The sequence below is a fragment of the Triturus cristatus genome, chromosome 3_2 (assembly GCF_964204655.1).
Source record: "Triturus cristatus chromosome 3_2, aTriCri1.1, whole genome shotgun sequence".
In the NCBI taxonomy this organism is placed as follows: domain Eukaryota; kingdom Metazoa; phylum Chordata; class Amphibia; order Caudata; family Salamandridae; genus Triturus; species Triturus cristatus.
The window spans coordinates 519,834,438-519,847,751 of NC_140584.1; the positions used below are offsets into that span (position 1 = coordinate 519,834,438).

Here is a 13,314-nt window from a genome sequence, read left to right on the forward strand (position 1 = left end):
CGAGCCACAATGGGACGGGGCGCCCCACCCAGTGGTGGAAGTGGGCCCAGGAAGCGATGTGCCCGTTCGACAAGCTGCGACGAGAAGGCCCCATCACCACACGCTCCCCGCAGAAGGTGCTCCGCAATGTCCTCCATGTGGCCCATATTGGTGCTTTCCACAATGCCCATAATCCGTATGTTATTACGGCGACTGCGAGCCTCCAAATTCTCATTTTTGGCTGCAATAACCTTGCGCAGTCTATCCATTTTCGACACTTTGAGCTGTAATTGCGAGATGGTGTCCTCTGTATCTGAGATACGCCGTTCAGCTTCTTTAATCTGCTCATTGTGTTTGTCGACCAACTGTATTAAGAAGTCCAATCGGCTATTCATAGTATCCATCTTGCCAGAAAGATCAGTAAGGCTGTGCTGCATTGTGAGGAGCAATGTTTTGACTTCCACCCCAGGCTCCAGAGACTGCATCTGTACCTGCTTGCAGCTGGATGGGGCCGAGTCCTCCGAGTTGGAGCGCGTGACCGCCCTCTGGCTTCAAAAACCAACTTGGGCTGGCGGCCATCCGACTTACCCATGATGGCAGAGACACCGCCCCCGCAATTGGCAAGAATTAGCACCACCAGCCACGCAGGGGGATGATGGAATAGAGGATAGACGTAAAGCGTAGGTGTGCAGGCTGAAGGAGTCTGCAAAAGAGCAAGGAGGGCAGTCCTGAAGATAAAAGGGTTGTGGCCTGTGGAGGAAGGCTCAGTCCAAAGCCCAGATGTAACCGCACAGAGCGGCAGGGTCCAGCCCTCTCCTCAGATTTTGACCTGGAACTGTGTAGGTCTGGAAGCAAAGTACAGGGCGGCACAGTCGAGCAACCCCTCCAGAAGAATGGAATTCCACACGCAGGAACGAGACCACAACACAATAAGGCGGAGGGCAGAGCACCGCAAGCACCGCCCCACAGGATGGCACCCAGTGAGGTAAGTAATAGGTCCTCAAGGAAAAAGTCCCAAAATGGCAGTCGGCAGAGAAGCCCAACCTTCCAGCCACAGTGATCAAAAGACCCGACTGCTTCTCAGGCTTGCAATCCAAAGCCAGCACCGCACATGGAAGCATTGAGGGCTGCAACGTGGGAAGCGCAGGCTAGCAAGATGAAGAGGCCCCACGGACGTCCAGTTAACCCCAGAGCACAAGTCCGCGATGCCCGCCCAAAAAAATACACCCGGTAGCTCCAGGTATGTGCAGGTAGGCTGCCGCCGCGCAGCAGTAAGGCAGCTCTCCCCCGACTCACTGGCCCGCTCGGATATAGTAGAGACGCCTCCCCAGGCCATCCACCCAACACTGGGGGAAATCCAGAGGCACAGGAATGCGGTCGGTCAGCCGACCGAAAGACAGCACAGGCACGGCAGGCAAGGACCGTGGGGGAGCTCTTCGCCGAATCCGCAGATCTCAGGCAGCACTTCGGGCGAAGCAGGAGGGCAGCCCATCACACTGCCCACAGGTCACAGGCAGCGCCTTAGACTATGGCAGTGTGCAGCTCGTCTCAGCGTGTGCAGGAGGCGGGCAGAAGCTGCAGGACAACAGTGATAAGATGGCTGCAGTCGGGCCCGCTACCACGTGGGGCTTGCATAGATGAGGAGTTTGCACAGCTCAACAGGCAGGGTAGCCACCGCACCTCCCCACGAAGCAGATCCGCTCGCAGGAATGCTGAAAAACGTCAAAGAGCAGCGAGCAACCCACCGGAGTGATTACAGCCCAAGAGCGTAAAGCGGCATCACTGTTACAGCAACGTTGGTGAGGTTTAGAGCAGGAAAAATGTAATATATGCTGCCGAGTGTCCAGAGCCTCACTGGTGTGCGGCAATATTGGTCGTGCGCCACCTAGCGCCCCCTGATGTTCAGGTTTCTTATTGTGTAAGGCCAAGTGATGCTCTTAGGAGACTCGAACAGTCCGTGCATGAATGAAGTCCTCATTTTCAAAGATGTTTGATATCTGGGTGCATTTGCAGGTTGCTCTTTTCACAAGGTTCTTGATTTCAAAGTGTGTGATATATATTGTTCACTGTGGTTTCTGAAGAAGCGTGCTTAGAGACTGGTTGCTAGGAATTATCAACTGTTGTATGTTTTTCCTCCATCTCTGATCATTGAAGTAGTACTGTGAAGGTTCAGAAAGTTTCACACAACCATGTTCTTAGTGGCTCTGGATTAGCCTTGGGGCTCTGCTATTTAGATCAGCTACGTCTCTCACTGGGAATTTGGTCAGTATGCTGGTTTTTAAAACTCTGGAATAGGGCACATGTTTCACCCAGATCCAGCCACTTCGCAAGTTGCAATGTTGGTGGCTGCAGTAGTTTAAGATCTCCTTTTGTATGCTAAATGTTTGAGCACCAGGAGTCTTTCCCAAAAAGATTGAGGTTTTTGAAGATGGTGATATCAGAAGCTGATGGGTACTTCTACCTTCAGTTTGCTCACCTTCTGAATCTCCTGAAGTGTCCCCATACAGTAGGGCGGAAAAGTTGAGATGGCTTTGTTGCGATGGCAAGCAGTGACACTGCTCTATCTCAGCTCTGTGCCTGCCTAGATTTGATGTCACAGAGCCATATAAGCACCACTTTGGTTCTCAGATGTCCAGAATACTGTTCCATAATGTAAGTAACTTGTTCATCTGGATCTGCCTGTGTTATTGGATTTGTCATGTAAGTTGCCTAAAAAGGTTTGCAGGTCACATTTGACTGGGATTAGTATTTATTTTTAATTTTTTTTTTTTTTTTTTTTTAAAGCAAGCGTGATTCTTCTTTTTTTCAGATAGTTGCTTTAGATTTCCTAAAATTGTTTGTGAATACCTACACCTTACCTTATGGCATAATGGATGTACATTTAGTACTAGTTCAGTTGATGACTTCTCTGTTGAAGCCTTTGCACAGTTGTCAAATTCCCGACCTTGAAGATGCCCTATATTTTAGTAATTTGATCTAGAATAATCGCAGCAGACATACCATATGCAATCGTTTCAATAGACCAAGTGCTTTTTGAGCAAAAAGTGGTCTTGCTGAAAGTGGTGATAAGATATAATTTGCATCAATTAAACCTGTTGTCGCCTTCCTTACTCATATAAGCAGAGCAGATGCTCATAAGAGCTACCCACGGAGGATACATGACCTTGAAATTGGCAAGCATGATTGCAGTATGTCTAAAGGTGCTATAAAGCAAATTATATCTATATGGATAGTGTTGTAAAGCAGCCAACAATACTCCACCTGAAGCAATTATTGCACATTTTATCATGACCATAACTAAGACTAATGCATTTTTGAAAGGGGCACATATACATGAGAATTGCAGAGCAACCACTTTATCTACTCTCCCTTCATTTCTGAAACATTTTTGCATTGACTCGAATGCTAAAAAGATATGTTCGAGGCATGTGAACTGTAGATCACATGCTTTGCATTCTTCTGCCATGTAGTGTTAGGTCCAGATGTTTGCAAGTTGTTTTTCTTCAAAGAAGTCTTTCCAGACACGAGGTAGGTGATGACTCCTTTCGGTGATGGTGCGCATGGGCATTTACTCCATTGTTTTGATTGTTTTTTTCCGCCATTGGTTTTGGACGTGTATTGCTGCGCTCTGGTTCGAAACAGTTCCTCGGGCTCCCCTCGGTCTGCTATTCACTTACCCTCGACGGTATTGTTGTTCGATCGCGTTTGGCATTTCTTCACGTATCGATTTCAGAAAAATCTTTCAATCGGAAACTTCATGGAAGGCAGTCGGGCCTAGCCATGCCGGGCCACCTCGCACCGAAACAAAACAAACTAGTCATCAATCCCAAAACTGGACATATTCACGCAAAATTGCCATCAAAACGCAAACCAGAAACTGAGGACACTTACCACATTCCTCTTAAGAGAAAACATGTTGGTACTAACCCTTCTCCTCTAACACCTCCTTTCCCACCTAACCCAAATTTGTTGATAACACCAACAAATTCACAACGACCACAAACACCTGACAACCAGGATGACGTGGACGGGGTACATGATAAAAGTACTGATCCATGGAACGATTTTAACACAGATATAAACACGGATAACGATCCAGATCTATACTCTACAAAACCCTCTCCACCTGATGATAATGCAGGGTACAGAGAACTAATAAATGGGGCTGCTGAATATCATGGAGTTCAGCTTCATCAAGAGTCACTTGAGGAGGATTTTCTCTTTGAAACACTAAGCTCTTCCCAAAGATCCACTCAAACACTGCCTATGCTTAAGGCTATGCTAAGACATGCGGACGACATAAGGGTATGGTAAGACATGCGGACGACATCTTTAAAGATCCGGTTCACACACAGAATTTTACACCAAGGGTAGATAAGTATAAATCTGCACCATCAGACTCACTTTACATTAAGGGTCAATTACCATTAGATTCCTTAATAGTTTCTAATGCCGGTAAACTGGCAAACTCCCAAACATCGGAGGATGCCCCTCCTCCAGACAAGGAATCTGAACTAATAAATGTCTTTGGGCAAAAAGAGTAGCTGCACAGGCAGCCAATCACTGGCGTTTTGCCAATACCCAGGCTCTCTTAGCTAGATACGACAGAGCGCTCTACGACGAATTGGAACAATTGCTCCAATTTCTACCTGATGAGCTTAAGTCTAAGGCACACAACCTAATTCAGGAAGGAAAGCTAATTTCAAACACATCTATTAGAAGCGCTTTAGATGCAGATGACGCTGCGGCTCGTGCAATCAACACCAGTGTCTTGCTCTGAAGGCACGCCTGGCTTTGAATTTCAGGGTTTAAACCTGAAGTACAGGCTTCTATCTTAAACTTACCTTTTGATAAAGAGCATCTCTTTGGTCCTGTTGTAGACACTTCCTTAGAGAAGATGAAGAAAGACGGATGTTGCAAAATCTATAGGAGCCCTACAGTCACCATCCAATCAGGCTTCTTTTTGTCGCTCCTTCTACGTGGGAGGGGGGGCTCCAAAAACATATCTACAGACAACACTTCTACATCGTATAAAGGCAACAGTCAGTCATCCTCTTCAAGAGGTTACTTTAGAGGCGGATTTAGAGGCAATAATGGCAAGGGAAGATGTAAAGGTTCAACACCCTGCACCTCCCCCTCAACAGTGACTTGCCTCCCCTTCCCCCGATCATTCCACACCTGTTGGGGGATGTCTCTCTCAATTCTTCCCTGTCTGGCATACAGTAAGTTCAGACAGATGGGTTCTAGGAATTATTCAATCTGTTTATTGCCTGGAGTTTACCAACAATCCCCCAGACATTCCTCCACATTCACACAAAATGTCATCAGAGCATCTCCACCTCCTCAAACAGGAGGTTCACTCTCTTCTGCAGATGGGAGCTATAGAGCCTGTACCATTGTAATATCAAGGATCGGGCCTGTACTCCCTATAATTTCTCATACCCAAAAAAGACTTCTCTCTCAGGGCTATATTAGACCTCGGAGAGCTAAATCAATATATTCACTCAGATCACTTTCATATTGTCACTCTTCAAGTGCTCCTACAGCAAGGCGACTTTGTCTACTCTAGACTTATAGGACGCATACTTCCATATTCCAATACATCCCGCTCATTGCAAATATCTCAGGTTTGTGGTAGTGGGGCAACACTACCACTAGAAAGGGCTTCCATTCGGAGTCACCACTTCTTCACCAAATGCCTGGCAGTAGTCGCTGCTCACTTGCGAAGACAGCATATTCATGTCTTTCCATACTTAGACGACTGGCTCATCAAAGCCAGCTCTTACCCTAAGTGTCTCCAGCACACTCCAATAACACTACAATTACTGCACGATCTGGGGTTCACAGTAAATGTGTTGAAGTCCCATCTCCAACCCACAAACCTATTTGGGAGCCACTCTCAATACTCAAAAAGCTCTAGCCTGACCCAATGCAGCCAGAATCTGCAATGTTCAGGCTCTAATCTCAGATTCAGCCCGACCAGTCACTACCAGCTCGAGTATATATGCAGCTACTGGGAATGGTGGTTTCTTGCATCATGATAGTTCCCTTCAAGAAAGCTTAGCACGTCAGTGGAATCAGTCTCAGGGTCAATTGTCAGATCTAGTGTTGGTAGACGGCTGGACCCATTGCTCTCTGCTGTGGTGGAATCCACAAAACTTAACTGAAGGGCGGCCCTTCATCGACTCAGGTCCACAGACTGTGCTAACAGCAGACTCATCGCTCACTGGTTGGGGAACTCCTCTCCAAACTCACACAGTTAAATGTTTGTGGAGGCAAAAGCAACTTCATATAAATCATCTAGAGCTGCTAGCATTATTTCTATCGCCCAAAGCCTTCCAGACTCACCTTTCAGGCAAAACTGTCCTGGTCCACACCGACAACATGACAGCCATGTATTACATACAGAAACAGGGCGGACACACACACTCTCCAGCTGTTACACCTTGCACAAGCCATTTGGAGGTGGGCCATACATTACAATATTTCTCTCCTGGCAGAACACCTCCCAGGAGTAAACAATCAAATCACGGACCTTCTCAGCAGGCAGAGACAACAGATTCACGAGTGGGAACTTCACCCTCCAATTCTCCACCTTTCAAATGTGGGGCTTTCCACCGATCTGCTCACCACACACCAAAACGCAAAATGTTCAAACTTCGCCTCCAGGTATCCACACCCATTTTCCAAAGGCAAAGCACTATGGATTAACTGGTCGGGATATTTGCCTACGCTTTTCTGCTTCTCCCACTCATTCCACTAGTGGTTCGGAAGCTCAGACAAGCATCTCTCACACTGATGGCTCCCACATGGGCCCGTCAGCCTTGGTTCACTACCCTGTTGGAGCTCTCAATAGTTCCTCGTCAAAAGCTAAGTCTCCAGATCCCAAAGAACTCAACCTAGCGATCTGGCACCTGAAATCATAGTTTGGTTATCTGAACCTTCCACCAGACTGTATGAACAACATTAGAGGCCAGAAGGCCTACTACAAGGGCTTGCTACACAGCTAAATGGAAACGATTTGTTATATATTGTAATAACTAAATCAACCAGTTAGATACTTCCATTCAAAATGTAATTAATTACTTCCTACACTTGCAGCAGACCAGATTGGCTTACACATCCATGCGCTTAAATCTCATTGCAATAGCTGCATACTTCCAAAATAGACCGCATCTGTCCCTTTTCAGAGTATCTATTATCCAGGCTTTTATGGAAGTACTCTAGAGTTATTCCACCAAGACTTCCACCTGCTCCGTTGTGGAATCTTAACATTGTCATTACCAGATTAATGGATCAACCCTTCAAGCCATTGCATAAATGTGAAATGCAATTTCTCACTTGGAAAGTTGCTTTCCTCATTGCTATAACATCACTGAGGAGAGTGGGTGAGCTTCAGGCACTAACCTTTGAGGAACCATTTTTCCAACTCCACAAAAACAAAGTGGTTCTTCGCACTAACACCAAATTCCTACCCAAAGTGGTATCTGCCTTTCACATCAATCAATGTGTTGAGTTGCCTGTGTTCTTTCCCCAACCAGATTCAGTGGCAGATTGAGCTCTACACGCTTTAGATGTTAGACTAGCCTTATTGTATTACATAGGACAAAACCATTTTGTTAATCTAAACAACTTTGTGGCTTTGCTCCACCACACAAAGGCAATGCTATTTCTAAATCAGGTATTGCTTGGTGGATTGTTAAATGTATCAAACAATGCTATGCAAAAGCAAAGAGGACTTAGCCAATACTCCCTAAAACTCATTCCACCTGCAAACCAGTCTTTCTTAGGAAACCTCTCCATAGCTGACATCTATAAAGCTGCAACATGATCTACACCGCACACATTTACCAAACACTATTGTGTAGATGTGTTAGCCAGACAACAAGCTAATGTAGGCCAGTCAGTTCTTAGAACACTCTTTCAAACAACTGCAACAGCTACAGGTTAGCAACCGCTTTGGGAGAATACTGCTGTATAGTCTATGCAAAGCATGTGATCTATAGCTTACATGCCTCGAATGGAAAATGGTTACTTACCCAGTAAGCGTCTGTTCTTGGCATGTAGAGCTGTAGATTCACATGCCCCCAACAGCCTCCCCGGGTACCTATGCCTTTTGCAGTTTCTTACTTCTATACATACGCATGAACATCTTTATTCTACATTTACTAACTCCATTCTCACACTCTGCGGGAAAACAATCTAACAATGGAGACTATCACCAAAAGGAGTCGCCTACCTCGAGACTGGAAAGACTTCTTCCAAGAAAAACAACTTGCAAACATCCAGACCCAACACTAGATGGCACGAGTATGAAAAGCATGTGAATCTACAGCTCTACAAGCCAAGAACAGATGCTTAATGGGTAAGTAACATTTTCCTTCAGAAATAATCGCTCCATGCTTTTTCTGAGGATTAGACCTGTTTAGGCGTAGCCAAGGTACCCTTACATATTTCTGGTCTGTTTCTGGGTAATCTTTCAAAGATAAAGAATCTGCAGAGAATAGTATGCAATAGAAAAAAAGTTGCATTCTTTTCTTATTGCCCACCTGCCTCTCCTCAAAGTCCTTAAATCTTCTAAAGTTTGCTGTTTTAGAATAATTCATGTGGTTCTTCTCACAGATTGCACACTTTATGAATATTGTTCATGCCGTTGACTGTATCAAACTTTCTTCAGCTGTAGCAATCCACCATGACCACATGATGCCAGGTGGCCTAAGTCATGACTCCGCTCACCCAGAATGTGACATCAGAAATTTTAAGACATCAACTGGGTACACTGGCATTAGTTTCTGTTTATCTGCTCCTGATTGACATGGGTCCAGAGGTCTTCTCAGGTCTTCACGGTCAAAACCCTTCAGCTTTCAACAGCCTTTAGGGCAATTGTCTCCTAGGTTTTCGGGGTTTTAACCAGATGCCAGAAGTTGATCTTTATCGGACCCACATAACATTTGCACATGGTGTATGGGTCCCATGCGTGACCACTGCTGCGATGCTTGTTCCTTTATGTATCCAAAAGTCTTCAAGATGGGAGATCGGAATGGTTTCAATTATCTTCAGTTTAAATCTCCTCGCAGGTAACAATCTTCCCTTATAAACCTCATGACAAGGAAAAGTCCTCTTCCTCCTCGAGGATATGGTCCTATTCCCAAAACCATTCCTTGTCCATGTCCCGTTCCATGGTATGTTAAGTGTTCAGCATACACCTACAGACTGGGTCATGCCTTCCCCCTCTGATTCTCCTTAAAAGCAAGTCTCTATGTTCCCTTCAAAGTGACAAATACAGGCGCATTGAAATTAATTTTGCCAGAACTAATGCCAAATCTAACATTTTGATACTGCAGCGGATGGCTGCTAGATTTTGGTCAGAGCATCTGCGGTCTTTGAATGAGGCACTCTAGCAGCCAATTCTAGCTGTCGGTAAGAACCCCTTTGTAGGACTTGAAAGTCACATGTAGGGCACTAGAAGAGATGAGCCTGCACTGTGTGACCCACAATGTTTGTTGTCTCACCCCTCTCTGTAGAGTATAATGGTCCAGGCTTCCTCTTCTAAGTTAAGAATGCCTTTTCTATAGCCCCTCAAGACTGAATCTAAGAAACTCGACTCCATGAGCCTAGAAGTGTTTTCTTCGTGCAGGGGTTGCTTAGGAATTGGTGGGTTGAAATGCAGACATCGAGCCCCCCTTTCTCCAGTCACTGACCTGAATAAATTAGTCCTCGAGAGGCTCTAGGGCTGTGCTCAGGCCAGTCCGACAGGCTTGCAGGTGTATTTCACCAGTAGGATAGTGCAACATCTCTATTCAAAGCACCCACACCGCATGGCTGATTTTTACACTTGTCACCAGACTGATACACAATTGTCACACAAGACTGAGGCTTGTAGAAGACTCCTACAAGTGTAGCTTATCCCTTGCTTCGTATTGTGAGCTGCTACTGTTGTCATGAGTTTGGGGCAGAGAGCTTGCACTATTAGAGACAGGATAAAAGCACTCACTGCAAAAACAGTGTGGAAATCTATCAGGTTTCTCTATTTGATAGAAGAGAAGGTGACATTTCCAGCTAGAGTACATGCTTGGGTATCATTAAACACCTAATCTGCCCCAGAAATTCAGCCGAGGCTTCCCGCGATCTATCAAGGAGCAATTTTTTAAATATCGCCTGTGGCTGTTACCCTGCATATCTCATCTTCCCTGATGGCTGGGAGCATCGACACCAAATATCTGTCAATTCTGTGGAAAGGACGCAGAGTATTTACTAGACCTGCTATGCACCTTTGAAGATCTGCTGGAAGAAAGAAGACCAATGCTCAAAGCTCCATTCAACCAAAGAGGTATTCGCTCACGAAGACAATCCGTGATGGCCTGCTTTGCTGCTGATGATCCACAGTTGAACTGTGAACTTGTAAAATTCCTCGCATCGGCGCGCAGCAAAACTTCCAAAGGACACAATATGCTGAAAATCAGACTCTAAGCTCTTCAGCTTGGAGCCAGGGCACTCTGTGAGGGACACCAGCGATCACCCTAGTCAAAGTATCCCTGTTCAGGGCTAAGACCTGGCTTTTTGCATATGGCACTTTCTAATCCCCTGCTCTTTTCGCACATGGGTACTGAACATAATCCCACTTCAGCGAAGGAGCCTTCAAGTAGATCTTTCCCAAATCTTGCCTTTTTTTTGTTGCACATAGGTGTCCCATAATCTCTGCATTTCTTTTACATGGGTCCTGAATCCAAGCCGGGCAAGGGTTTCTGGCTCCTACCTCGTGTACAGCTGCTTTTAATTAGATTCCCACTGTCTTTCAGTATCGGCTCCTACACATGACACCTTCCTCTTTGAACTACTGCAAATCATGGTTTATCTCCGCATAACCACCACAATCTATTTTTAAGTACCCCTATTGGATACAGTAAATGAGAAGGTTTATTCTAATATCTGAGACAGGTTTTATCCTACCAAGTGTATTATAGTATTGAGGATGTTTTATTGCTGTTATTTATTGCAATGGTTTAAAGTAACTATGCAAATAAAAATAAACTTAAACACTCACTGCATAAGAGTACATTTCTCAGTGCACCAAACCTGCGACGTTCCAGAAGCAGGATGTACTATCGATGCACCCTTCTGTTGACGTTTTTCTGGCTCCTGGTTGGATGTTACAAAGGCTGTGAAAAGGAGTCTGTGAGCCAGTCTTTGTAAATAACGTCTCCATAGCCCTTCACAAAATCCATATAGCTTTGAGCAGAACATTAAAGGAAGGTGGAGGTCAGTTTCCGTGTGAGGAGGAGCACCACCTGCTGTCACAGACCATGTTATGCTATCTGACTTTGCCCCCATATCTTTAAAACCTATGTAGCTTTGATAATTTTCCTCCCAACCCTGCCCCCTTCCACAGCAGCTTATATTAATAAGGACACTGGCATTATACATTAGGCCTCATCCATCTCGGGTGCAACTGCAAGGTCTCTCTTGTAGCTTAAGGGGGAGTGAAACTACGCACAAGCGCAGTTGCACCCCACCTAAAGAAAAATGAGTCCGCCAATGCAGCCAGCCCTTGTGCTGAGCTGCTCATGTGTTTCACCCTTCTCTTCTGAATGGCATGGTACATTCACCTAACTCGCATACAACAGCTGGCCTCTGGTAGCCTCTCTCTTCACACACTGACGCTATATAGGTCCTCTATCAGTATCCTTGGGAGATGGCAAAATTGACCGCTATCCTTGGTCTAATAACATGAAAGCCTTTATCGATGAAGGTTTTGGCTTGCAGTTAGGCGGTTTGGGTAAAGGATAGGTGTTCACATGGTTGTCTAGAAAAATATTGAAGTCGTTTAGAAGAGTTTTAACACAGCATATGATATATTTGCATACCTTTGGGATCTTGTTAATCACAAGGTTAATTATTAGAAGAGGAGGGAGGTAGTTCAACATGAAGGTCTATATCCAACGCCCTACAACTTGATGTAGTCAGTCTACAAACTAGCTTATTGACTACATTCTTGCCTTTTATAAATCTACTGTGCTCCACTGCCTTTTGGGTCGTTTTGTGCTATATACGAGTACCACATATATATCTACATACATACACACACAATGATGGGGCATTGTAAAAGTACTGGGAACTGAGAGGGTGCTAGTTGGCCCCTTGAATTCGCCGATGTTGTCACTTTCTGGGTGGTCAAAGTCATACTTTAGTGCACTGGAGGGCTGTTGCGCTAAAACTTTCCTGCTCCAGACTAGCAATAGAAGAGGATCATAGTGAGGACTCTGCAGGAAGATATGGTATCCTCGAGAAACATAGTTACCAAAGAGAAAGCAACTTCTTGATTATGCTCGTGCAACAGTTTGGTGGCATTTTTGCACCACAGGTTTGTTTCACATGACACTATTGCACACCTTGTGACCTAAGCAATGCCACCAGGAACCGCAACAGCATGTCAGAAGTTCTATGGGGTTCTAGTTTGTGGCTGGTGAATTTCAAGGAAATAATTTACAGAGGGAGCACAGGATGGAGCAGAACCAAAGTTACTAAAGGTTGTAACTTTTTCTTTTGGGTGAATGTCCCATAGTGTGCTTAGAAAATGTTTTACCATTTATTATCAATTGCTTACTCTTAATATGACTTTATGGTTTACCTCCTGTATCTATAGTGCCAGTAATGCATTTCATTTAGTGTACTCTGCATGTTTCATACTGCAGGAGCTTAAACAATTGCAACAAAACTTTGGGTTTAAAATGTTCAAGCTCCTTAATCATATCGCATTGAATCCAAAATTTAGTCAACAAAGAACCGTCCTGTAAAATAGTTCTTGAACGTGTAAATAGTTGCAGTAGCATATTAATGTTCCAGGTCAATCAGTAAAGTTGTTCTAGAAGATAAATGGCTTTGAAGAGTAGATATTTATGGACCTTTATTATTTGTTGGTTGTCTTGCTTGTATAGCGTCTCTTATCCGTGTTACAATAGAATATATTCAGATTAAAAGTTTACATTTTTAATATCTGGTCTATAGCAAAGATCCTTAGTTTTCGTTTAAAAATATAAAAAGTCTTACTAATCTTTTACGTTCAGACATTGTAAATTATTTATATTGCATTTTTGGCCTAGTTCTCTCCAACATGTAAATGTGAGAAGAATCTGAGAGGAACAGAAAGACAGATGCTATTGTCAGTGACGTACAATATAAAATCAGACTACTGCAAAAGTAGAGCTGAGACTATCAAATAACAAAGTGGTGGCACCTCTTTAAGACCAATGAATTAGTACGCTTATAGTTGATTTTATTGTCACGGTTGTTAATTACAGGTATCAGTGCATGACTTCTGTGCAATTACATTTCCAC

At 44.5% G+C, this 13,314-nt stretch overlaps 1 protein-coding gene across 5 annotated transcripts in view; it reads left to right on the top strand.

Moving 5' to 3' along the window:
- FAR1 (fatty acyl-CoA reductase 1) overlaps positions 1-13,314 on the top strand; it is a 528,293-nt gene that overhangs the window by 350,513 nt on the left and 164,466 nt on the right. The window lies entirely within an intron of this gene.